Below are 27,538 nucleotides of genomic sequence, written 5' to 3'. Positions count from 1 at the left end.
CTCGTTTCACCATCCTCTTCATTTATAGTGGTCCAATAAAGTATCTCCTGTCATCAAACAAACAGTCGTCGCACTCGCTACTTGGCAATCACGTCACTGTTGACAGTCATAACTTTGAAGTTGAAGATAGTTTCGTATATTTGGGAACCAGTGTAAATACCACCAACAATGTCAGCCTAGAAATCCAACGCAGGATAACTCTTGCCAACAGGTGCTACTTCGGACTGAGTAGGCAATTGAGAAGTAAACTCCTCTCTCGACGAACAAACCACAAATAAAAAAAAATTAATGCTAAAGCTTAAAATGCGCCAAATTCATATCAAAAAAGTTTACATACACCAATGATTATTTATATAAATCAAAAGTAATTACAATAGTTTTAGCGGATTTTCGCCTACATTTTGTTACTATTATTGTCCCTAGACGTCAATGTATGCTCCCCATTCGATTTCTAGAATTATTTCCGGATATTTTGATCCACTAAGTCGAAGATCCAGTTTTTTGGCCTTATTTTGAAGAAATTCGATGTTTTCGAATACGGTTTTCCAAAAAGTTCCAGATATTTTGAATAGGATTAATGTCTAGTGATTGCGGGACCTATGGAGTTATTTTTATTTCCATAACAACCCTGCACTTACAAGATACAATGTGTATTTAGGGTCCGTATCCTGTTGGAAATTGATTTTGCTACTGTTAACAGCCAATTTAAGCACACAAGTACGCGAAAGAAAAAACCCTTATATTTTTTTTTGGACCTGTGACGGTTCTCAAATAATTTAACGTAATTATCTCCAATGGAGTTTGTGATGATGAAAAGGATTACATTGACTGAGTATCCCGATGTTCAGATATAACTTCAGATTCAGGTTATTTAAAAGTCAGTATTCTCGGACCAATGACGAACTCATACCAAACATCCATGGCGGAATCTTTGCTTAACCGGCCGATCATGTAATGGAATAAGCATCTGTTGTCAATCAAATATCAAAAAATATAGCATACAGCTGTCATACAAACTGAACGATCGGAATCAATTCTTGTATGGAAAGCTTTTTCATTTGACGGGGTATCTTCAAGAAATTTGACATAGAATATTATCCAAAGTGTCGCCATAATTATCAAAGAAATTTTTCACGTCGGTCAACTATATCATATATCATCCACACAATTTGACCGATCAAATTCAAGCTCTTGTATAAAAACTTTTTTTGCAGAAATTCTCACCAAATTTTGCTTAGATTATTATTCCAGGTGTCGCTATATTCTCTGTAAATATTATTTGGAACGGACCATTATAGATTATAGCTACTATTTAAACTGACCGATCTAAATCACAATAGATATACATACTTTTATACCTTTTTATGCCATAAAAATACAGCTCTGAAGGGTATTATAGCTTAGCAGCAACCGAAGTGGACACATTTTTTTTTGTTTTTTATTTAATTTTTATTAAGATAACACCGGACTTGATAATATCGGTTGAGCAAAATTATGATTTGAAATGCTAGTTAATTTCTGACGGACGTCAATTCGCATTTCGGACAGATGTAATTTTCCTCTCCGTTGTGTCACAAGTATTTGTGAGTCATCAGTAAACTTTGCCAGTTAATTACGATGTCCGATGATTTTTGATTGGCTTGACTCTTCCTTCGAATAAACGTATATTTATGTACGGTTGTTTATTCCCTAAACTTCGTATGTATTCGCTGGGCGTCCCACATTCACCACCAGGCAAATCCATTTAGTTCGGACCACTACATCGTTCTTCTTTCTTTTTGTATTTTTTATGAGCTCGTTACCTGTCTGTAGCCAATCTGTGTATTTGACAGTTTAATCAGTTGTTGGAAATCGCGTGGACAAGGGTCACGTGACCGATGAAACAGACGCGCGAAACACAGACATAAAAAGCGAAACTACAACAAAATTGTATGCGACATAAGAGGAGACACTTTGCTGGCGAGAACAGGAGAGGGGCAGACGCAGACGTGGCGCACACGAAGTGAACGTACATAAATACAACAAACAACCAGTAAAGCAACAGCATAGTTGTAACAATAACAAACAAAAACTGTATCGTGTGTGCTACGAGGGCACGTCAGGTCACACTTCTGACAATTTTGTGTTGAAATTTGTTTGCGCATTTGCAGTCCGAAGAGCGGCTGTGAAATTTAGATATGCAAAAACGAAAAACATTGCGGGTCAAGCAATAAAATTCGCAGAATAAAGTTACCAAACTCGGCTTAAATGCAGCATGTAAAGTTGCAAAAGCCGTACCTCGCGGAGGTAAAAAGGAGTGCAACAATTAAGCGCGATTGTGGAGACACAAGAAGTGACTCAAGCTCTGTGTGTTGACATTTATAAATGTCGTTATTTGAGGGGTGGTATTGGAGTAGATATTCACCAAAGCCGGTACAATGTCACTCATACGCAGTGGCGTCCGCATAATAAGTGCGTTCAACTTGACACGCGGCCCCTTTCTTGAAGCGGAGAACTTCGGCAAAACATTTTGAGAGTTTAACCACCGCAGGGGAGCACAAACACACCACAGTTGGTGAATACTAGCTCGTATGCGGTTGTTTGCTCACAAGCATTCGCTCAGGCCGTTAACACTCGGCTGTTCGCGCGCTTTGTCGCTCGTTTGTGGTGAGTTTTTGGCGCTTCGTTCAACGGAAAATGCTGCCATGTGATGTTCGTAGCCGAGCGTTGCCACGTTCCAAGTCAGTTAACTCGGAAGCGTGGCCATGTTAGTGTTGTGGCAAGTGCTGTCGCGCATACTTTGCAGTTCAAATTGAAATCAAAGCCAAAACTAAAGCCTTTAAGGCAGTTAAAGCAAGTTAGAATGTGTCACATGGAGATTTCAAGTGAAGCAATTAAAATTTTATGAAAATTATATTTGCAAACCAATAAATGTTGAAGTGAAAAGCGAATAAAATTATATATAGTGAATTAAACAATATATGTATATTAAAAAGAAAAAAAAAAATAATTAAAATCAGTTAATAAAATTACACACCAATGTTTAAATGAGATTATCTTCGTATAAAATAACGGTAAACTAAAATCAAACAGCAGTAATAGCATTTATTTTGCTGAAAAAGTGCAAGCAAACCGTTTTCGTAGTATTCGAGATGCTCATAGCTTTTTATTAATTCTAATTTCCATATTTTTGGCAATTTTAAATAAATTGTCGACACGACAGAATTAGAATTGCGTCTGGTAAGCAGAATACCTGCCAAAATGGCAAAATGCCGCATCAGCGTTGGCAGCAAAAATGTGTGCCTTGTGTGGCAAGCAAATTATAGGGGAACGCAAGTTGTTGTTGTTGTTGTTATGTATGTTATGTGGCATGTGGGTGTGTTTGAATGGCCACAAGAGGCATTAGCAATGATTTGAACTCAATCCAAAAATCTGATTATGTTAATGTGCGAGGCAACAGCCAAGCCAAGCGCCAACAAATGGCGGGTGACAATAAATGAAGAAACATAAAATTGCTTGTTTGCGAGCAAAATAAATGCGAAGAACTAAAGTCGTGTGCCTCATGTGCTGGAGTGACATGTGGGCGCGCTCATAAACGTACATACAATACATAATAACGGTATGTCTGGGTGGGTGGTGCTGCGGTTAACGGCCCCATGGTTGGTTTTGTGTGCACAGAAGATTGTGTCTACGTGTGGTATACATATATTTTCCAGTATTTAAGTAACTTTTTTTAATTATATTTAAATAATTTTTTATTCAGCATTTTTGTAACTCTTATTTGCTCGTTTATGTGAGAGCAATATTCGTTGAAATAACTAAAATTCATCAGCGATATCAAGACCATTCTACTTATATACATGTGAATAGATATAAATGGATATATGTATGTACATATATGAAGACTCGGAAGTCGCGAATAATATGTTAGCCAAATTTTCTGTAAACTTTTTTTTAAGTCCAGGGAATAAGTTCGTACTATTTATATATAGTAGGCACAGTTGCCATTTGTACGAAACTTTATTGCAAGGGTTCGTAAAACTCGAACCGAGAAGATCGATTAGCGCGCACCGAAGCAAGGCGGGTACTTTTCATGTGCTAAGCTTTTCACGAAATGCTTTAATAATAATAGCAGAATCCAGTTTGCACGCAATTTCTCCATGTTCTTCGTTAATAATCCAAAACAAGATCTGCTTGCAAAACCATATCGTTGAACTAGATAGACTTTGTGTACATGACATTCCGATAGCTGAAAATAATGTTACATCTTCACAGAGAGTTGAAAGCAGTAAAACATTGTTGTCTTGATACAAATTTTCTGCAGTCATATGTTCTAAAATTTCATGAGTTATGACTTTTAAAGCACTGAGATCTTGTAAATCTTTCCTGTCCGATGCCAAGGCTTTAAGTGAAAGAAAAAAATCCATTGCTCATTTCTTGCAGAGAAACATGTCATGGGGAGATTAAATTAACCTTCTTCGATTCAGCTTTTATATCCTCAACTGAGTCAAAACGGTGTTCTCGGAGTGGTGTGAATTTGCTGAATAGCCAGAAGTTACACGAGGGTAAATCAAGCGAATGTGGTGGTTGCGGCGCGATATTAGTTGAAAATGTGGCGAAATGATCACGAATAACCAATGCAGGCTGAGATGGTGCATTATTGCGCTTCTTTGTTCAATAAATTCAGAGGAAGAATTCCCTTTTAGAGCCTCACAAAACGACGCGTATCTCAAATACTAATAAAAATTTTTTAACAGTGCTACCAACTTACAGAAAAAAAATGTATGTATTTGAAAAACACGCGAAGTATATATATATATATATATATATATATTCGAAATTTTGAAACAGAACTCGGAAATTCTTCTCAAACCTAACCAATTGATTAATTTCTGGAAATTAAAATCTATAGCAGTTAAATTCTCGGAATATTAAAGCTTTGCTCAGATTTGGATCGAATTCATTCTCAATGACGAACTTCCTTACAAGCATTTGTCATGTCATTCATTAATAATAAAAGAACTGACAGAATTTGGCCCACTAAGTAGTATATAAAACTAATATGAGGACTGAAATATTGTAATTTTCATACAGTTTTAAATAAATACTCAAAATTTGTTTTCAAATTCAAACATTTTATCATTGGTGTAGTTTTTTGTTCACAATACTGTGCTTCATCTTCTTGTTTATTGGCGTAGACAGCGCTTTCGCAATTATAGCCGAGTTTACAACAACGAGAAGCTATTTTGATGCTTTCTCTGGTGGTGTTTTTTACGTGGCGGGCCCCAAACCCAGCGGACATCCCTGCTTACGTAATCTTAATTAACGAATCAATTTAAGTGGACTTTGAGCAAGACAGAAAACAAAACCTAAAATGACTGAGAGGGTGAGATATTTGGTGTAATCACTTTGATATATAGTATATGTCCCAAGAATTCAATTATTTCGAAAATTGGTAAGGTCTGGTGGAAAAATTTCCCAATACCAGTGAAAACAATGATAAGTTAGAATTTTGCTTGTAAATATATATATATACATACATAGTTTCAAAGACGGTTGCTCACGTCAAAGCCTCCGGTTGTGCCGAAAAGCATCTTTTACAACAAACACAGCATTTCAAAGAACAACACTTTGCGTGAGAAGTGAGAGCTACGTTTTTGTAGTTTTTACTGATGTTGTTGACGTGTGCCTCCGGAATTATATTTGTTTTGTCACACCTGTTCTAAAAAGCTAAAAAATATACTTGATATTAGAAAAATATGACACACTATTTTCTCATAATAATAACGGGTGATCTAAGTAGACGTACTTTTTCTAATAGTCGTTTTTTTGACAGTTCACGCGTCAGTCGTGTCAAGCTGTCATGTTATTTTTGTTCAGTATTGTTTGACATTTCATCACGGAAAGACTTCCGCCTGAACAACGTTTTGTTTTGTTCAACTTTATCTCGAAAATTCACGTTCTGCAACAATTGAAAAATTTTTAGCTTGAAAGAGATAATCTTCAAGAAAAAAAAGCCAATAAATGTTTATTTCAAATGACAATAAACATTCTCCATTAAATTTGAAATTTCTGTGCTTTTTCTTCAAAAGAGTAAGGAACGTCGCTATGGATCACCCTTTTACATAAATCGTCATTATTACAGTCAACTTACAATAAAAATTATTTTTAACGTGTTAGTTTGATGTGCTATGCCAGCAATTTTTTTTTTGTTGCTTAGCTATAGCTATAGCACAGTTTTCACTTTCTTCAAGGTTGTGTTTGAACAAATTTTTTATTCAAATGACAGCATCGACAGTTCATGCTTTTAGTTACATTGCATACTTTTAAGGCCATTTTTAATGGCTCTCAAAGTATTGATCACAGTGCCAATCAAATTATATGTTACTAACGTTTCAGTGCCACTAACAAAAGTTAGAAACATACTCTGCTTTTGTGGGTTATTTTCCAAAGCAAAAGAATTGCTGAAAATCAAGATCCAACGAAATTTTTAATAGTAATTTTTAAATTCCTCCTGGAGTGTAATACTTACTATTGACTTAGGTCGAGTCATTCCAATACATTGCTTATAAGCCTTCTAGTGTATCATTAATCATTAATTGCCTCCAGTACATGACATTTTTAACTTGCCTACGATATGAGAACATGTAAAGTGGTTGAGAGATCACTCAATTTTGTTACAAAATATCTGCTGCGCGCACTGCTACTAGAATTACAAAGTCTATTTAGCTCTTTTTTATTTCTCTTATGTCAAAAATTTGTCTTTAAAACTAACACAGACTTGGCAACAATTGCCATTACATTTAAAATTTCTTAAGAAGGGTTTTTATTCTAAGAACAGATACTTTGCCATGCCCATTTGTGCACGATTAAATCTCATCTCTTATGTATTTATATCATCAAAATAAATGTTTTAGCGTTTTTTAATGTACAAAACAAGATTTTTTTTTGAAGAAATGAGAGCAGCTTTCTAAGTAGCAGATCAAAAGGGCTGCGTTAAGCGTTATTGTTCAGCAATATTATATAATAAGCTCTCAACTCATACATAAATTTTTTGATTACCAAATTATGATGATAGATTTTAAGTTTGTATTGATTACGTTTTTGTGAATCCGAATTGCAGTAATATGAAACAATATTTTTATGTTTAGCGCATTGGACAAATAGTCACGACATCAGAGTTAGAGGTTGTAAACTAATTATCTAACAATCCACTTCCGATATGAGATTTTTGTTTTTCGATGTTATTGTTGTAGTGCTTATTTGAATCCAGTTTGATAGCGAGCATTATTTTAAATTATTTCGTTTTTTTTTATTCTTTTGACAAGATTATTATTGTCTTAGTTAACTACTTGTTGCTGACATTAGGGTTCGAAGTGCAGCCTTCTTTAGAGACTTGACGATCCACAATAGCACGACAGCAGGGCGCTGATACTAGGCTTAAAACCAGGGCTGCTTAAGGAATGCCTAGCACCGTTCGAGTCACGATAAGATTTTTTTGGGTAGTGAGTTCTCTGCTCTCAGTAAGGCTATTATTTCCCTAGTTGTGGGGCTCTAATAGGTCATTGCCCAATCGGCGTTCATGCCGTAAGGTTGATAATTTAACCGGACGCCAGCTGTAGAAGCATTATGGAGAAATACGAGGTGGAAACATATCAACACTTCCTTTTGGATTGTCCGGCGTTGCGAGATCAAGGTTTACATACTTTTGAACTCATGCTTTCAAATATTCACCGAGCTGGTATGAATGGAAATTAGGCGTGTGGGCAAATTTGATTTGGTCACAAGGCGCTTTGCTAACTTATAAAATTGAATAGAGGAGTTTGTTTTGGATTCCCACGGTACTGCAAGTAGTAGTCCAAGTGGGGGCTCTGGATCCGCCATCGAAACTGACCTAACCTTACCAAAGAATAAAGTTGACCCATTTTAATCATTTTCTGTTTGTGTATCAAAGTAAATTATATATAAACTAGAATTTCTGGTTAAATTCAGCTTAAATAACTTAAGTATACAAAAGGTAAACGATCTGGTAGGCCAATGAGTCAAGCATAAAACAGTTTTATAATTTGCGATACCAGATGCAGTTCAGTTAGGTATGTGAGCAGTTGTCATCCTTTAGGATGTCTGCGCTTGACACGAATTTATTATTATTGACAATATCGGTATTCTTTTGGATCCCACATGCTTACAGCGTAGTCGTGCCAATCCGGGACAAGTACACAAGAAACGCTGCACTGTTTCCATGGTGCCTTGTTCCAGACATTACAGTCTTATCGATCTGTCAACCCCATTATGCGGGTGTGTGTCGCCACCAGACAGTGACCAGTTGGTGTTCCGATCTTGTGCCTATAGTCTCTTCTATCGAGTGTCAATAATAATTTTGTGTACTTCCGATATACCGCTTTGCACATGATTTTTGCAGTTTTGCTCCCAGGTAGCTCGTTTCAATGGGTTTTAGATTTTCTTCATCATACTTCTCTCCAGATCGTCGTAAAGACAATGCCTGCGTTTCCGAATGTTGGCCACGTTTTCGGATGTTAGCCGTACACTATTCTTGGCAATCTCGTCCACTATTTCATTGCCCTCGATGCCTTTGCTACCTGACACCCAGTGGAAGTGAAGTTGAAACTTTGAATATTTAATATTCATTATAGAACTTCTGCCTTGAATAGACTGTTTATAATTGCTTGCTGAGGTAGGGAACCGAGCTTCTTCTACTTAAAGTTATCTCTGATGTTGTCGAAAGGCCGACCAGAGGAACGCTGTGGTAGTAGTGGACCCATAGAAACCTTAATAGTTGCTAAGTAACAAAAATATTGATGCTCAATAACTCGTCCAATTGGTTTGTTTTCTACCAAAAAAAGTTCTATTCAAGTCCACTTGAATATATGTATCTCCCCACTAATTGCCACCAAATAGGGATTTTTATTTTATGCCAAGCAACTGCATAATTTTACAGTTAACGTGCTTGAGTGTTTTCATTTCGTCCAAACAAAAATCCAAATTCAATAACTTGGCTGAGTTATAGCCCTGCAGCGATTTTAATCCATGCCGTGTAATCTCGTGCATAAATCAACTCCATTTACAAACGCCCAAAACATACCTGAGGCGATTCTTAAGATTTAAAAAGTCCACGAAGAAGCGAAAGTCACGACAGGATAAGCGTGACGAACATGCAAATACCTTTAATGAAGAAGCAAAACACACGCAAAAATTAAAGCACGAAAGAAGCACAAAAACAAAAACATAAAATAAAATAACAACAACAACAGCAATAACTGACTGCTATAATAATAGTAATGTATAAAATATTTAAATATTGCCACGACTTAATGTTGTGCAAAAAGAAATTCACTCATTTACACTCGACACCTGGGCTGTGCATAATGCGAAAATACTTAGTCGCACACATACATGCATGCTTGTATGTATGTATGCGTGTTTGTATATCAGACTGCTTAAGTAGTTGTGCTTTAAGCCCTCTGGTAGACGCTCGACGGGTAATCGCAGTCGCGCCACTCAGCGCCGACAGGCGGCCGGGCCATCAACCGCTGCAGCTAACCGTCACCCCGCGAACTCCCCGAATCTCTCGACCATATCTTAGAAGTGTAATACAAGCCGTCAGGCTATAGGATATACTACTTATATATAGATGTATGCTTATATTTTATAAACCACCTCAGTAAAACTCGGTGGGCAGGTGGGGAGAGATGGAGAGGAGTGTATGTCAGTGTGGGTGTGTTTGCTCAAGAAAAAATTAAAAAGGAAAACGCTCAAGACGTGCGAAGTATGCAAATATTTACAGAACCTCAGACTAATAAGTGTGAATAAGCGAAATCCTCGGAGCATTTTGCCACGCAAAATGGAAATGCCGAGCGAAAGAGGGAGACAAAAAAAGCAAAAAACAAAACAGAGTAAGGAAATAAGAAAAGAAATGAAGCGCAATAAATGAATGATAGTGTAAACACAATGGCTACGACAGACTGCAAACTACATCTGTCAAATATTAAAATACACACATTCTTATGGTCAGTGTTATTTTGACAGCTGCACAACTACACGACTGCAGGCCGACAGTTGTCGTTCTCGCTAACTTCAATTTGCTCCTATTTTTGCCAACGACAGTAGGACGACAGTAGAGTTGACAGTAGAATGGAAGATAGAAAGAGGAGGTAGAGTGGTGATGCCACTAATATGTAAAATGTAAAATTATTCACAGCTTCAACAAACTTGACGTTATTTTACAAATAAAAGCATAAAATAGCTATATTATAGCTCTATTATATCATTTGTAATAACAATTGATAATTTAAAGCAAAAATATTGAGCTATTTACTTATTTTTTGCATAAAAAATTTCACTTTGAACAAAATATTAAAATTTCATTGAAGTGAAAGGAATTAGTATGGCCACAACGAAATTGTGTACATACAAAATGGACAACTGCGTTGTTTTGTGTACATGCCGGCCATTGTGTTGTTGTTGCTTCTCAAAATGTACATGTAGTAATATGAACAACGACGTTTTCAGTTCACTGTCGTGCCGCTGCAGTCTGTCGTAGCCATTGTGTTTACACTTTGAGTGAGCGCATGAGAAACGACAGTGCTGCCAGGCGGATATACATATATACGCACTCGAACTCGAGACGTCTAAGGGTCAGGAGTTTTTATTTTCATTTTCACTTCTATTTCCATTTGTATTTAATTTCTCCACATTTTCTCACATTGCCACGACAAATGTCGAGTTAGCAAGCCGGCTGGCCGACAGCGAGGTGTGAGAAATGAATAATGCGAACATGCAAAAGGACCTTGCACAGGTGTCTGCAGGTATGCAAAGGCTAAAGGACCGCAGCAGTGCGACCAGAGGGGGGATAAATGCTAGGTAATTGGCAATGTGTGGTCTCAGCCGCATGTAAGAGAGTATATGTATGGGGCACAGGGTACATAGCGGTGGCTGCGGTGGCGTATAAGTTCAAGGCGGCTCGCTGGTCAGTGTGTAAGCACAAGCATCGCTCTCTACCAACGGCCAGCTGTGCAGCTTTGTCCTTTGTGCTGACCCAAGAATTGACGTCCGCCGTTGTGTGGTTGCACAGGGTCAGGGCGGCAGAGTCGAGGAGTCACCGAGCAGTGCATTTGATATGCAAAGTAGTTAAATGAAAATGTGTTCGGTGGCGTCAAGAGTGTCGTGTTTACAATCTTTACTTTCCTTTTGATGCCTTTTCATTTATTGCGCCTCTTATGTTGTTTTTATTGTTATTACTATTGTTGTTGTGATTGTCCTTCATTCTACTTGATTTTGTTTTGTGTTTTGTGTTTTGTGCTTTGAGTTGTTTACACATGTTTTCAATTTGCTTCGAATGCATGTTCGTTCGTTTGACTTGAGCGCAGTGAGCTTTTATAGCTTTTAAATGGCATATCTTACATCCATCAGCATAATGCAGTTAAACACTTGAGTGAGACGCACATACATACATACGTGTATAGCGATATAACATCGACAGCTGCGACAGTGGCGTTGCGGAAAGAAATTGTGTGTGCGAAAATTGTCAGCGCAATTAAATTGAAGAGCGTTTAAGTGTGCACCCTCCAAGAGTTCCAAGAGAAGAAAGTAAATATACATACATACATATATACACTTGTAAATTATACACTTAATTGGAGGAAAGTGGAGTGTAGTGGCATGATGTTTGACTGTGAGCTGAATAGAAATATTCAAAGCTACAAAATAACTAACTGAAGTCTTATTTGCATGCGCTAAAGCAAAAAGCGGAAGTCAACTCAACTTATTTTAAAAAGGTAAGCCTTATAACACATTTTAAACTTCCTTTTAATGATGCTATTTCTAATATAATAATTTCAAAAATCACTCATTATAATCTAGCAAATTATTATTTGGGAGTTGCCATATGTAAGCGTCAGCGGTATTAAATCATGTTACTAATACAAGATATCTTCAAGAAATTTAGCACTAATTATGGTGCAAGATAATGGTGAAATCTCCGTAAAACTTGTTTAGATCAAAACACCATAGCAAACTAGCGTTGATCATGTCCTTGCATGGAAAACTGATTTTTTGAAGAGATATCGTCACGAGATTTAGCATGAATTACTGAAAAAACAAGTAGGGAAGGGGTAAGCTCGGGTATAACCAAACATTTTACTATACTCTTCGAACTTGCAAGGATTAAAGGTTATAAAGATTGATCCATTGCGAGGTTCCTTACTTTTTTGAAGAAAAACATAGAAACTTCAAAATTGAAGGGTAATGTTTATTATCAGTCGAAAGAACAGTCTTTGGCATTTATTTTGTAAAGATTATCTCTATCAATTGTTGGCCGCGGCTACGCCTCAAATGGCTCATCCGTTGAATTCAATTTTCGAGGTCCAACGGTGCGTGTGATGGCCAATTGACTGGTCAAAAACGTGAAATTATCTGCTCACCGAAATGTTCTCTCCATATGTTCATAGATTACTACGTTGTGTGAAAAGCGGCGCCGTCTTGTTGAAACCAAATGTCGCCGAGATCTCGAGCTTCAATTTCAGGCATCGAATAGTCGGTTAATATGGCGCGATACATTTGGTTGTTGTTGTTGTAACGGGTATCTAATTCCTGTTAAGATGGTAAAGATTAGCTAAGTTGTCGTTGACGTCATCCATCGGAAGGCCCAAGAAACGTGCTGTTTCGACGGGGTCGGACCGAAGGGAGACGGTCGCGATAACGGTTGCCATTGATGGTTTCCACACCATCACCATAAAACCACGACCCTGTGGAACAGAGCTGGGTCGTCGCGCAATAGGTCCAATATCTTCTAAGCAATGTCAACGAGACTCAGTTTTTGGTCGAAAGTGAGCAATTTTGGCATAAACTTCGGGGCGACCCAATCGATCCAACGTTTGTCCGATACCATAAATATATATAAGTATATTGTATATATAGTGATATATATTCACTACGAGAACATTTTGTCGAGCGATAAACGTTTCTTTTGTTCGAGGTAGCTTCAACATATGCCACAGTCAACATTCGGAATGCGTCCACGAAGCTATGTTTATTTTTCCAAAACAATTTTGAACAGAGTCTAAATCCATTTTTATCGAATTAGCAAAAATTTAAGAGAAATCAAAACAAAAATTACCTAAACATTCAAAATGACCGAGATTGTCGGCTTCAGTAAGGGGTGTGAATTGTTGGTACTCAACACAACAACAAAACAATCGCAAATCAGAAACACATAGCCCGGGAAAATTCAAAATTCGTTATACTTTTTGTACAAACCTCTTACCTATTCTTAACATTGGTGAATAATTATAAGGCAGCTCAATTTAATTATTAAATTTTGAAAAAAAGTTCATTTTGCGCAGTTCTTATATATAGTATGTCTCCTGAATGAATACATTTTAATATTATAATTGTTGCTTAAATTAAAAAATAAACCACACATCCTGATATTGATTATGTTCGATATTTTACGGCATAATACCAGAAAGAATAATTTAACCACTGTGATAACATAGCAATTTCCCATGATAACCAAGGTATTGCCCTTTTATGCTTATTCAACTACTTTGTTGATCTGATTCAAGTCATTTGTAATACATTCTTATTATGAAGTTTGAAAATGGGAAGAAATTCATAATGCAAAACACCACGATAATCGAAGAAAACAGTCAACATGACCTTGATTTTTGAGCGACTTTGCTCATGACACCCTGGTAGTCGGAAAGCATCGTTTCACACACTTCAACGCGACGCCTTTTTTCCAAAAAATTCAATGTTTTCGGTACCAGTCGGTAAACATCCTTCAAAATGGTATTGGCTGAGCCTTTCGATATGCCAACTTCATCAGCAAGATCTCTAATTGTAAATTGACGGGTTTTCAACACCAAATCTTTGATTTGTTGAACGTGAGTTTCGTCGGTTGAGGTAGATGGTCGCCCTGGACGCTCTTCGTCTTCGACACGTCCACGGCCGGCTTGGAACTCACTATACCACTTGTAAACATTTTTTTAGACATAGCCTCATCACCAAAGGCTTTCTGCACCATCCTCAACGTATCCGCAGCAGAAAACTGATTCCGTAAACAAAATTTAATGCAAATTCTTTGCTCAACAAATTTCGACATCGCAAAAAACGAAAAACTCACTTTTAGCAGCTCACAAAACGACACATATCTCAAATGAATATTTTGACACGAAATTTGACATAAATGTGACTGACAGTACTACCAACCTAAAAAAAAAATAATTCTCCAAATCCTTGGACGCGCGCAGTTTAATTTCAAATATCACCTTATTTTTTGGGCACAGAGTATATTGTCTCGACATCTGCCGTCTGGTCTAGATAGAATTTGAAATTGAAAATGGTTTGAATTACTATCTAAAATACCTCTAACTGAGAAAGATCCCCAGCAATATAAATAAAGAAATTTCTCTTAGAATAATGTGGAAGAAAATCAGCCTCTAAATTCCTTAGCTTTAGAAATAATGCTATGAGACCAATGGTAAAAGTTAGTGAGGTAAGAAAATTTAATTTGCAGACACCTACAACATCACTCTCTAAATCCGACAAATTTAAATATTTTAGAGAGCAGTATTAAATGATTTAGTTTTTGTAGGCTTGGCATCGGCTCGATTCCATCTACATATAAGTTCCACGACCCAAAGACAAATATTTCAACTCGCCTTATCCTTCACTCTTCGTTCATACAAGTACATTGGGCGAAACGAACAACAGCACAGACGTCTCTAACTCAGAAACAATATTTAAGCACGCTCTCTTAAAGCAATTAATAATATAGAATTATTAATGTTTGGCAACAAAATTAATCAGCCGCGCTCTGTACGCTTCGTTAATGAGCGAAGACGCAGGCAGTCTGTGAATATTAAAATCAAATAATCTCAAATTACTTCAAATCTTCGCTATTAATGCCACGCTGCATATCTATCAAGCAGTGGCAACTAGAAAGACATTCATTAGATGTGATGGCACGAGTTTCGAGTTTGCTAAGCGCTTTAATGCCGACAGAGCAGGGTAAGGGTGGTCGTTTGATATGTCGTGCTACTTATATTTAAACTCGTGAGCAGACGACGACAGCATAACGATGACGTAGTGACACAATGACGACATTCGATGACAAAGGCGAACAGCAGGCTTTTGTTGTTGTTACGGATGACGAGGTTGATGTTAAAATAGAGAGCGTTCGTTGCTGGTTTTCCCAGGCGGCTTAACCCCTTTGTTAAACTCTCGCACAAGTACAGTAGTTAGTGTAACGATGTCGCTGCCTACAAACGAAGCAACTCTGTGCTCAGCACATAAGTCTGCCATACACTTGTGCAGCATAATGGACCATGGCGTAAGTGCTGGAAGCGGCTTTGGCGCTTTGGTATACTTTTCAGTTGATATCTATTTTTATATAATTTTCCACTTAAACGACTCAAGCGTAACTCCCAATGTGAGCAACGTGGCTACACACATAAATACATCTACACCAATTGCTGTTCGCTTTCGTCGAATCGTTAAGGTGTCTCACCACTAGTACGGCGCTTCAGAGATGTGTCGTCGGAAAATTCATTGCCGCTGCCAATTTTTAAGTAGCAATTGGTCTCGAGCTTCTCTTAAGCCCCCTTACTTGCTCATGCCCATTTTATAGCTTTTACGCCCCGTCACTTAAGCCGTTATATATATCTATAGGAGCACATACACACATCCATCCGCACATATTTGCCGGCATCGCCGTCATCGAATTGTTGGGTAAAAGGCGCATTTCGTACCTGAAAAGCTGAAATTGATGCTCGCTGATGGTAACAAATTAAGTTTAACGATTGAGCTGGCAACCAAGTAATGAACTCCCGCCACCTGCGTCCCGTTTAACCATGCTCGGGCTGCGGCGCGGCATCGTAACTTTGTTACGATATCGATTTCGTTTGCGGTAAAAGCGCTGCTCGAGTTCACAAACGGAATGGCAAGCGAATATTCGGCTGGCACTTGATGGAGATGGTACTTGGTCTGCTATTCGAGAGAGTTTCGCTTTTTTCCACAGACTCATTGGTTGAATCGCCTGGCTCGCCACATAAAGTGTTGTTAATAAAAGCACATCTACATGTTGTATATGTATATCCAAATGTTCGTGTGGAAAATATGGCTTCGAGCAGTAGCGGTAGTTTAGATGGGCGCAGAAAGCTATGCTATATAAATGGAAGCTAGGAACTAGAAAAGCGTTTAGTCGATAAAAGTGCAGTAAAGTAAAGTAAAGTGGAGTAGAGTAGAGTAAAGTAAATTTACTAACATACATAGGTAGTACAGTTGATAAGTGAGAGATCAGAGATACGAAAACCCCTGTTACTAAAACAAATACTTTAATTTGAACCTGACTAAGGTTGATTTGAAATAAAAGCACGCCGTTGCTAAATTGCAACAAGAAAAAATGTTAATTCGGTTCCACCGAAACTATAATACCCTACAAATACAAAAGATTCCGTCCATACATTGGATCGGTCAGTTTGTATGGCAGTTACTTATGCTATAGTGGTCCGATGTCGGCGGTTCCGATTAGTGAACTGCTTCTTGGGAAGAAAAGAACGTGTGAAAAATTCCAGATCGGTATCTCAAAAACTGAATTAATAATTATGGACAGACAGACTATCAATTACATATAATTTATAGGATCTTCGACGTTTCTTTCTGGGTGTTACTTCGTGGAAATTATAATTGTATTACTAAATTTGTGGTTTTTCATTTGATATATTGAAAACATACACGACCCAAGTGCCAAAAAGAAGAGAATACTGTCGACTTTCGTTAATTCGAAACTCGAGGGACTCTTGAAATATTACGAATTATCGAGTGTTTGAAATATCAAATGGTTCGAAATTTGTGAGAGAAAATAAATAAAACTTCGATATTATTAAGAGTGTTGGTTAATTTTTATTAATTAATATAAAAATGACAAGAATTAAGAGGTACATTCGTGTACATACATGTATTCGTAATGTGAATTAATTAATCTTTCGAAAGAACTTTGTTATACTGGTTTGCTTTAAAGCACAATTCTGCTGCTCACACTGCCCAATAACTTTTTTTAAGAGAAAATGTGCCTGCAATGCTTTTTCATCACTTTCGTTTTGTAGACAGAAGCTTTGTAAGGTATCAAATGAGGATCTTGCTTCCTTAACTGACACCTCTGCCAAAGGTTCCGATGTATCGTCCTCATCTTCATCGTTACTTTGCGTATCTGTCGCAGATAAAATTTCGCCATCGGTTAGTGAACCTGAGACAGCAACATTTTCATCCACTTGAATAAAATCAGAAAAACTCACACCGCTGATGTCAACTAATGGTTCTATTGCTGGTTCTTCATCATCTATAAGTATTGGAAGATTTTCTTGATTTTCTTTCAAGAAACCGGATTTTTTGAAGCAGTTGAGAATCGTTAGGGGTGTTACAGCTCTCCATGCTTTGTCAATTAGTAAAATAGCTGTCAGAACCGTGATATTTGCAGTTAGCTGTTTGTCGAGAAATTCTAAAACGATCTTAACAATAATTGTTAAAAAGTTCTGTCGTCATCCAATCTTTTTTGTTAGCCACGATAATCAGTTGGAAATGATTTCACTCCTTTGAAACATCGCGGTTTCATTGCTTTTCCTATCACTAAGGGTTTAAGTTTTTCCGATCCATCCATATTTACTGCAAGTAAAACTGTCAACCTCTCTTTATTATGTTTTCCTCCGTAACATTTTTCATCTTTAAAAGTAAGCGTCTTGTCCGGTAAACATTTAAAAAATAGGCTAGTTTCTTCGGTATTAAAAATGTCTCGGGCATTATAGTTTTCAATCAAGGTCTTCAATTTACCGTGCCAATCTAAACAAACTGCATGATCAACACTTTCACTTTCCCCACAAACTTTTTTAAAAACAACTCAATTTCTCTTTTTGAAATTTGTAAGCCACCCTTCACTTGCCGCAAAGTTTTTGATGCTTAGAGTAGACGCGAACTCTTTTGCTTTTTCCTTCAACAAATTCACGCTAATAGACACTTTTTGTTCTCTACACTGTCTTAGCCAAATGACCGGGCTTTCTTCCAGACGAGGAAATTCACCTTTCTTTTCCGTACTCCAGCAGTTTGAGCAGCATTAATTTTCTCCTTGTGCTTTATTATTGTTGAGAGAGAACTCAGAGGAATCTTAAATTCTTTTGCAACATTACTCTTCTTCTCACCTTCTTCTACTTTTTCGATTAACTTTTTCTTTTCAGCAATCGTCAAACATTTATACCTTATAGGGCTCATAACTAACGCTAACTTTTAATCTGCATACCAACGAAAGAGTAACAGTAACTGAATAACTAAACAAACCAATTCGTGAGAAGTGTGTGCGTCAAATAGTCAAACTAATCATAAAAAAAAACAAAGGCTCGTGTATCTTGATACAAGTTTGAACTTGCCGCAAAATGTACTAACAATCTTTCCGCCTCTTCTCTCTGCAACTTTGAATTGTCGAGTGTTGGACGCTGATGAGTTCGAATTAACGCGTCGTTTTGCTAAATAGCAATGATTTTTTCATTCGAATTACCAAGTGTATAAAAATGTATTGGTTTAGTTCGAAATATAAAGAGATATAGTAGGGAACTCGTGTTAACTTTGAATTGTAGAGAGGTTCGAATTATCGCAGGTTTGAATTAACGAGAGTCGACTGTAAATGAATTTAGTAATGCTATACGTGAAAAAATAATCGTTAATATTTTCTCAAGAATTTGAGCATCTCATTTCTATATAATATTGATCGCTGAGTGCGAAAGTACCTTCGGTTTTGCTACAGTTATGTCGTTTGTAGCTACATTATCATCATCGTTTGCATACCATCATTAACACTTTTGGATTGAAGTACAATTATATAATTAAAGATTTTTTGATATTTTCCCAGAATAAATTATGTTATATTTACTGAAGCCATCACCTTTGAAGAGTAAAAAATGCGGCATTATGTGTTACCAAAATTATTAAATATTCAACTGTAAAAGCTCTGTATGGCGAAAGACTATGAGACTGTCTATTAAGAGATATAATTTCGATCCCAATAAACTACAAGGTATTTTTGGAAAACTTAACGGTTAGAAGAAATTATATTGACAAATTCACCTCGTCTTTCTCCAGGCGACTTAAATAATTAGCAGCCGACAACATTTATAGCCTCATCTCTTTTGTATGCTAATGCATTTTATTTATTTAAAACATCTTTTTGTAATTATTAAAACAATTCACTTACCTCTTCTAACAAAATTCCAGTGTATTGAATTGGAATCTTGGATTTTCAGGAAACCGATTTTTTGGCTCAAAGTCCTCTTTTCCTTAGAATATAACAGTTTTTGCTGTCGAATCCCTTGTTGTCTCAAACCATTTATGTCTGTTAGCTTCTGCAGCGTTTTTCTCGAAATTGAATTTATCAAATTGGACGGTAATGGTACTTGGAAACTTTCGCAAGTATCCACTGGAAAATTTTGCTTCGCGGTAAAATTATCGGGCAAATTAATTGCAATGTTTTCGTTACTATCACACCTCATTTTTACACTAAAATCTGCTTCTAATTTTTAAACCCTGAACAGGGTATATAAAGTATACCATAATGTTTTTAATACCTTATAAAAATACATTGCGACAAAAAAGCAGCCAGAAATTGTAAATAAAATGCAAAATATTTAATACTTGATCAATATTTACTTTGTCGTCATTTTGTTTATAAATGTTCAGCTTGTCGAGCTGAGCCGGTTCTTTAAATATTTAATTTTGCTATAGGATAAAGCTTCCATACAAACCGACCGAAACTTTTTTAGTTGACGAGATATCTTCGCGAAAGTTGGCATGGCTTATAGCCCAAGGCAGCGGTGCAATCTCCAAACATATTGTTTAGATCGGTCGACTTCTGCTCTGTAACTGCTTTTCAAAATGAAGGATCAAAATCGTGCATATTGTTGCTAAAAAGAGTGACCCTGCTCTATTATAGCTTCGACGTGGCCGATGTGTATCGCGACCTAAGATCTATTGTCCGTTCTACTAAGTTACAACGACTCTCCTGGCCCCAGCAAATTGATAAATTCCAAAATACTACTAAGTGCTATAGAGGAGATGTGATCCAAAGTCCTTTATCCAGCGTCTACAGACTGCTGTGCAGTCAATCAGCAGGTGTTCTGTAGTTTCAGACTCAGTTTGCAGAACCGGCAATGCGCACAAGAAGCTAGGCCCATGTTATATAAGTGCTGCTTGAGCTTACAATGGCCAGTGTATAAGACGACAAGTAGCCTGAGTTTATCCCTTGGGAGATGTTTATATATTTAAACATTTAAAGGTTGTAACCACCCATTGGCAACTTGGCATGGCGCATGCCTAAGAGTTGTTGCTAATACCTCTCCCTACTCACTGTTCTTCCTTGCGGAGCAGCTCCCTTATGGTATGGGGACCAACCGCAATGGAAAGTTCGGGTCCTACCATGTTGGTGGATACTGCAGAGCGAGCAAGCTCATCAGCCATTTCAATCCCGGCTATACTTTTGTGTGTACACTTGATCACGATTTGATAGACTAATCAGTCGTTCGTACGTAGAAATCGCTTTGAATGCCGCTTGAATATCGCTTAATATAACTATAAGTTCATTGCGATAGTTGAGTTGGAGGTTTAGCTCTACGCACCGACTTATAGCAAAGACGTCTGCTTGGAACATGCTCGGAAAACCACCAATAGGTATAGAGAGTGGTCCTGCGACCCCTGCGCTAATTCCCTTCGACGTTTTCGAGCCTCGACATCTTACTACTCGAGTAATTTGTAAAAGTTTCAACTGTTTTTAGAGTTGTAGTCTGACAATCACTAAAGAATACCGTAAAACCGTTAATTTGAATCATATAAAAGATTCTGTTTGCCATGATATATAAAAGATAGCATTTCGAAGTTCAATTGGACTGTTCAGATTTTAGGATTACGACTGGTATTCATTCACTGTTTACACGCATTTCTGTTGCACGATCTGCCATGTGTTTTATGGATATTAGTGTCAGTCCACCACGTTAACAATATGGAATTGAAACTCTTTTGCCTGGAAATTCTTCTTACCATCACTTCTTGCAGGGTTTGCTTAAGAGACTCCGAAATATTTAACTCTATTTCATTTCCGTTAGTTCGATTCTTATACTATATGTGTACTCTGAAACGGTTAAATAATGAGAAATGTTTATCATCATTCGAAAGAACATTACTTGGCATTTATTTTTAGAGTTTTGTCTCTTTCAAATGTTCGCCGCGGTTACGTCTCAGATGGTCCATCCATTGAGTCCAGTTTTCGATTACTCGTTCGAGCATTTCGACTAGCAACTGGCAAATGCCATGTGTGAGATCCGAATTGAAGTGGGATTTTTCGCACAGACTTTAGACTTTACAGATGCCTACAGGAAAAGTTTAACCCTGTAATATTACACGATCTTGGCCCAAAACGTGAAATTATCGGCTCACCGAAGTGTTCTCTCAACAAGTCCATTGATTGATGCGATGGGTGGGAAATGGCGTCGTCTTGGAACAAAATATCGCCGCGGTCAAGAGTTTCAATCTCAGGCATCAAATAGTCGGTTATCATGGTGCGACAACGGTTGCCATTGACGGGTACATTCGCACCGGCATCATTTCTGACGAAATATGGACCGATGATTTCTTCGGGTTGCTCTTCGTCCAAAATGCCGAAATTTTGCTTGCTTACATACCTATTGAGCCAGAAATAGACCTCATCGCTGAACAAAGTTTGGCTTAAAAACAATGGATCTTCTTCGATCTTTTCAACAGCTTATAGAGCGAAGCAATGTCACTTGGGAAGATCGAGCGGCTACAGTTCTTGCACAAGCTGTTTTTTATACGCTTTCAATTTGAGATCTCAACGTAAAATGCGACAATTCGTTTCATACATCCGTCCGAATTGTTGCGAACGGCGCCGAATCGACTCTCCATTTGGATCACACGTTAATTTCAAGCGGTAGTTTATTATTGGGGTTACAGAACTACCACAACAGATATACAAGTATATGGCTAAAACAGAATAGAAATACTCTACATTTTCTGTTGAAGGCAGCTCATAAGAAATGGTGGCAAATCATTATTTTGCACAAGCTTGTGGCAGGGCAGGGAATTGAAAATTTAATTACTCAACATTAACGATGGAAAATTCACGTTGGCGCGTGTCTAAGCATGTAACGCTCTGCATGCGGCCTAGAGGGTGTATGTGGTTGCGCATAGCCCGACGTGATTGTTTGGGGGTGTAGACAGTTTGAATCACTTCCAGGCCACAAGCTTCAACCGCCCACTCGGCACTTAGGCGAAGCTGAGCGAAAGCCCGGCTAGCGACCGGCGGTGCGGTGGTATTCGCATTAAATTCTCAGTAAGCACTTCCGAAAATCCTTGCGCACCCACTGCCACATATCCTCTTCCTTGCGACACTCATATCAATTTCCGCTTCCGCCTTATGCAAATTATTTGTGCCACTTGGTCTTCATCGGTAGACACTGCGTCGCTGCAGATAGCGGCGCAAGCGGGGGCAGATCAACTGCTGCTGCGATACCTACTATTATTTGCCATTTTTGTTATAAATGTCATGCTGCCACACATGTGTTTGTGTGTGGGTGTGCCGGTAAGGACATGTCAGCTATGCTGCTCATACTTGTACCTGTCACCATGGTTGCCACAACAGCTGCGGCACGTTAAGTATTAGACATTCTCCCTGCTTACCTCTATCTTTGCACGTGTGTATAAGTGAGAGTGTGTCTGTTGAACTGACGTGGCGTAAATGCAATAAAAATAATAACAATACTCGTAGCTGTAAGTGGTGTTACAGCAGCTGCTGTTGTTGCCGTAGTAACGGTGATACTTCGCTTCGAGGCGCTTGTATCATTCCTGTTTTCTCGCAGTTTTCGTTTACAACTTTTCGTCGTTTTATTTAATTTTTGGCTTTTCGTGTTTATTTTGGAATTTCTTAAGCTTTTACAAATTTATTGGTTCAAGTGAAATCGCTTTCTTTGTCGTCGTTAATAGAAATTCGTTGAAGTCTGCTTTGGGGCTCATCTGTGTTGACTCTTACAATAACGGTTGTTGTTTAAAGTATTTCTTGTTAATACGACTAAAACATTTTTTAAATTTATTCCTTTAGTAATGAAAATTATAGCTGTTGCCTTTACTTGTTATGCAGAAAATAAATGATATGAAGAGACAGCGATTTGGAAGGATTTTTACAAATTTAGTAATATAATTTCTTAAACATTCCTTTCAGAATATGCAATCGATGAACTTGTTATATTGAAATGTGTAAAAATTTCATTGAAAATTAGAGTTTATCTGTTCGAAAAAGTTTCCAAAGGAAGCCTGTTAGTTAATAATGCTGGACCATAAAAGACTTCTAGTGAGGAATTTTTACTATAAAGCCTAACAGTAGTATAAATATCTTACTTTTTTAAGTAGGAGGAAGCATTGAAAGCCGATGTGGGAATTTCAATTCGCTAAACCAAACCTACATATACCCAACTCCACACTTTCTCACGGAACCACCCAATTTAAGTCTCCTCCAATGCACGGATTGACGTACGCTTAGATGTCTCCGTTTTGTCATGATTGAGACTGTCGCTGACAACTTTCCATTTCCCAGTGGACTGACACATGACTATCGTAAAATTTTCCACCGTAAAACTTCCCCGGAAATCCACTTATCAGTGGACTGACGCATGACTATAGTCGAGTTTTCCACCGTAAAACTACCCCAGAAATACAGGTCCCATATCGTCTATCTATTCACGAATGGATGTCCGGTATCAGTCCGTGGGTCCACCGTCCTTTGAATGAGTTTTGCCACCGCTGTTGCCAAATTGTTAAGCCTTTGAATCTTTCTTCTCTTTAGACTCCTATAGAAGGCTCTGATAACTTGTATACCTGCTCGTATTCGTTACCCTGGATGTCAACGGACATCATACTGGCGATTACTTCAGCAGCATCACTTGATATTGTTGTAAAAGCACTTATAACTCTGAGGGTCCACAGCCTGTGCACTTTGCTTTAATGCCTACCGCCTGGATCCTTATTGGAGTAGCATATAATGTAGTCGATCTTATTACTTAATTCCTGATTATTATTAATGCGTGTAAAAATTGCTGGCTGGAACACCGCAGACTTTATTTGCCAGTATTCTGCATAAGGAGTTTAGGATTTTATTCGCTTTACCTGCAGTGTATTCCAGATGATCCTTCGATTTGAGCCTATTATTACTCCCAGATATTTGAGCCTTGAGCTTATTATTATTCCCAGATACTTTAGTTGGGGCTGTAAAAGAATCTCACCATTCCCTATGGTGAGAGATATACTTTCCTATACTTTTCTAGTACTTCTGAACAAGACTTCTGTCTTCTGCTTGGCCAGCTCTAAACTTATTGAAGAGAACCATTGGTGCAGGCCGTTTAGGCACTGATTGCAATTGCTCTGGAGCTCATCTAGGTATTTAGCCATTGTAACCACAATCAGGCCGTGGTTGTGGGGTGGCGTCACATCATACATTAGGTTCCATAGAAGGGGGCCTAGAACCGCACTTTACGGTACTCCACTCGAAATAGAGTAGCTCTTAGTACCTTCATCATATCGAATAACAGTGGTCTGTTTTCAAAATAACCCATAATAATTTTCATAAAGTATTGAGGGGCGCAAATGTCATACAGAGCCTTGATTATGTTTGCCCACTTTTCTTTTCTTGCCACTTATTGTGCCCAGAGTATGTTAAGTTTGTCACGAAGCTTGTAACATCCAGTAGGAAGCGTCGGAGACCCTATAAAGTGTATATATAAATGATCAGTATGTTGAGCTGAGTCGATTTAGCCATGTCCGTCTGTCCGTCTGTCTGTCTGTATATATACGAACTAGTCCCTCAGTTTTTAAGATATCGTTTTGAAATTTTGCAAACGTCATTTTCTCTTCAAGAAGCTGCTCATTTGTCGGAACGGCCGATATCGGACCACTATAACATATAGCTGCCATACAAACTGCTCGATCGGAATCAAGTTCTTGTATGGAAAACTTTCACATTTGACAATGTATCTTCACAAAAGTTAACAAAGATCATTTTCTAAGAGAATAATGTAATCTCCGAAGAAATTGTTCAGATCGGCTTACTATAGCATATAGCTGCCATACAAACTGAACGATCGAAATCAAGTTCTTGTATGGAAAACTTTCGCATTTGACGTGGTATCTTCACGAAATTTGACATGGATTACTGCTTAAGGTATCATACAAACTAGACACATAGTTACTAAAAGTAATGCACCTGTGAAGGGTATATTAGCTTCGGTGCAGCCGAAGTTAACGTTATTTCTTGTCCATAATACCGTATGGTCTTTCTGATAATCCGCCATCATTCTGGATTGCTAACTCCAAGCGGTTTCTTACTATACTTTCGTACACTTTGCCAATTGTGTCAAGCATACCCAGAGATCGATATCATGAAGGTTCCTCCGGAGGTTTTTTGGTTTCGGAAATAGGACCAATTGATGGACTTTCTACTGGTCGGCGAATATCTCTTCTTTTAAACACGCATTGTATATTTTTGCGAATACTTTTGGTTTTAATGTCATGACTTCTTTTATGGCTCTGTTTGGTCTGCCATCTAAACCAGTCACCTTGCTGCTTTTAATTTTTCCGGCTAAGGTCAATATTTCTTCTTCACTACCTAGCAGTGGTGGCTCTACAACTTCGGTTCGTGACTTAGCATAAGAAATACATTGAATGTAGATTGAAGTACCGAATCGAAGACGCACACTAAATTCCGAAAGCCTTGCATAAGGACCTTTTAGTATTTCCAAAATGTCATTTATTCATGATTGTAGGTTTCCAAGTTTAATGCACATTATCAAACATAATGATTTGTTATATACATGGACCAAATGGCTCAAAATATTCAAATTGATTATAAAGAGCAAGTTTTCAACTGCAACTTTAGGGCGCATTTGTAAAAAAAAAATAAACTTGAAAAAAATGCACACCCTAATATACTACATACAAAGCTAATCGTGCTCAGAAAGTCGCAACTGCTCTAAATACTTCACTATTGCGGTTATAATAATATATAATAGCTTATAAGAGCTATTATTGTGGTTTTATACATTCATAAATTTCAGAGCTTGCTATGATATCGTAATCCATTAAAAATAAAAAATAACCTTTTTTTCTTAGAACTTTCATTTTATATATAAACCGAAGTGTTTAATAATTTATTGCTCCGCTTTTGAAATTGCAAAATCTTTCCACGTTCTAATGGCGCCATGACAGCAGGAATTAAATGCAATTACAGATAATGCATTTTAATTTCGGCATAAAATATTTACATACGCTCAGCTGTATGAAAGTTAAATGTTTTCGTAAACCAAGTGCTATATGTTGTTGTTGCACAAGTTTTTGCCTTGCGCACTCCAAGTAATTGTAATACAACTATGCGATTACTCCGCAGTCGACTAGTTATAAACCGCAGTGCTTCGTTAGTTAGTTAAAACCCTAAGACTAACTAGTCAGCTCTCTGTCTTTTTCATTACAAGCAACCGGTTTTTATACTAGCCTTATATTAGTTTAAAGCTCTAGTCTAGTCTAGTTCAATTAATATTCTCATATTCTCTCTCTCCTCTGTGTTTTCGCAAAAAATATTAATAACTTTGTTTTATTTCTAAATATACTTACCAAATATTTAGTATTCACAAATTTGATACTTTTTAGGATAGTTTGACTTTAGTCAGAGAATTCTGATAGTAAAGTAATAAATTTTATGGCCACTTCTTTCCACTGTCGGGTATATATGGAAATATACAAGTACGTATAAGTACAAAAGTGCTGCTGCCTCATGCAGAACTATACTTAAAATATACTTAAAATTCCGCTGTTCATGACATACCTCTATAGCACAGTGGAGCAAAAACATATCCAGAACGAAATAATTAAAATTTATTCTCAAAAACTGAAAAAATTATTATTATAAGTTTTAATATAAAATAATTAAAATCTAGCATTTATTATTGTATAATATTCGACTAAATATAACTTGTCCAGCATGCAGTGAAGAAAATATAGCAGCCGTGGCTGAAAGTGTACACAAAAACCGTGGAGATCGATTCGTTACTGATAAGGAATGACGTTGGCGCGTTTAATGTTGACATATTTTTACAAATACAGCTTGTGCAAGAACTGAATCCGCTCGGCCTTCCCAAGCGACACCGCTTCGCTCTATGGGCTCTTGAAAAGTTCCAAGAAGATTCAACGTTTTCGAGCTAAATTTTGTCCAGCGATGAGACCCATTTCTGGCTCAATGGGTATGCAAATACGCAAAATTGCCACATTTGGAAATAATAGCAACCTGAGGAGATTTGATAGCTGCCATTTCATCCAGAAAAAAACGGCTTGATGTTTTTTATGAGCCGGTGAAATCATCGGTTCATCAAAAATGACGCCGGTGAGAACGTAACCGTCAATGGCGACCGCTATCGCGCCCTGATAACCGACTATTTGATGTCTGAAATTG

At 37.5% G+C, this 27,538-nt stretch overlaps 1 protein-coding gene across 2 annotated transcripts in view; it reads left to right on the top strand.

The window, feature by feature from the left end:
* Positions 1-2,738: 2,738 nt before the first annotated feature.
* LOC126753893 (uncharacterized) overlaps positions 2,739-27,538 on the top strand; it is a 161,581-nt gene continuing 136,781 nt past the window's right edge. The window contains exons 1-2 of one of the 2 annotated variants that reach the window (XM_050465641.1): positions 2,739-3,053; positions 11,410-11,774. The gene's annotated coding sequence lies outside the window, so the exon portion shown is untranslated. Of the gene's footprint in view, positions 3,054-3,093; positions 3,220-11,409; positions 11,775-27,538 lie in introns of those variants that run through there. The other variant, XM_050465642.1, reaches the window with a different exon arrangement.

The sequence above is a fragment of the Bactrocera neohumeralis genome, chromosome 3 (genome assembly GCF_024586455.1).
Source record: "Bactrocera neohumeralis isolate Rockhampton chromosome 3, APGP_CSIRO_Bneo_wtdbg2-racon-allhic-juicebox.fasta_v2, whole genome shotgun sequence".
NCBI classification, from domain to species: domain Eukaryota; kingdom Metazoa; phylum Arthropoda; class Insecta; order Diptera; family Tephritidae; genus Bactrocera; species Bactrocera neohumeralis.
Note: the sequence above shows the minus strand (reverse complement) of the source record. Positions and strands in the feature narration are given on the sequence as shown.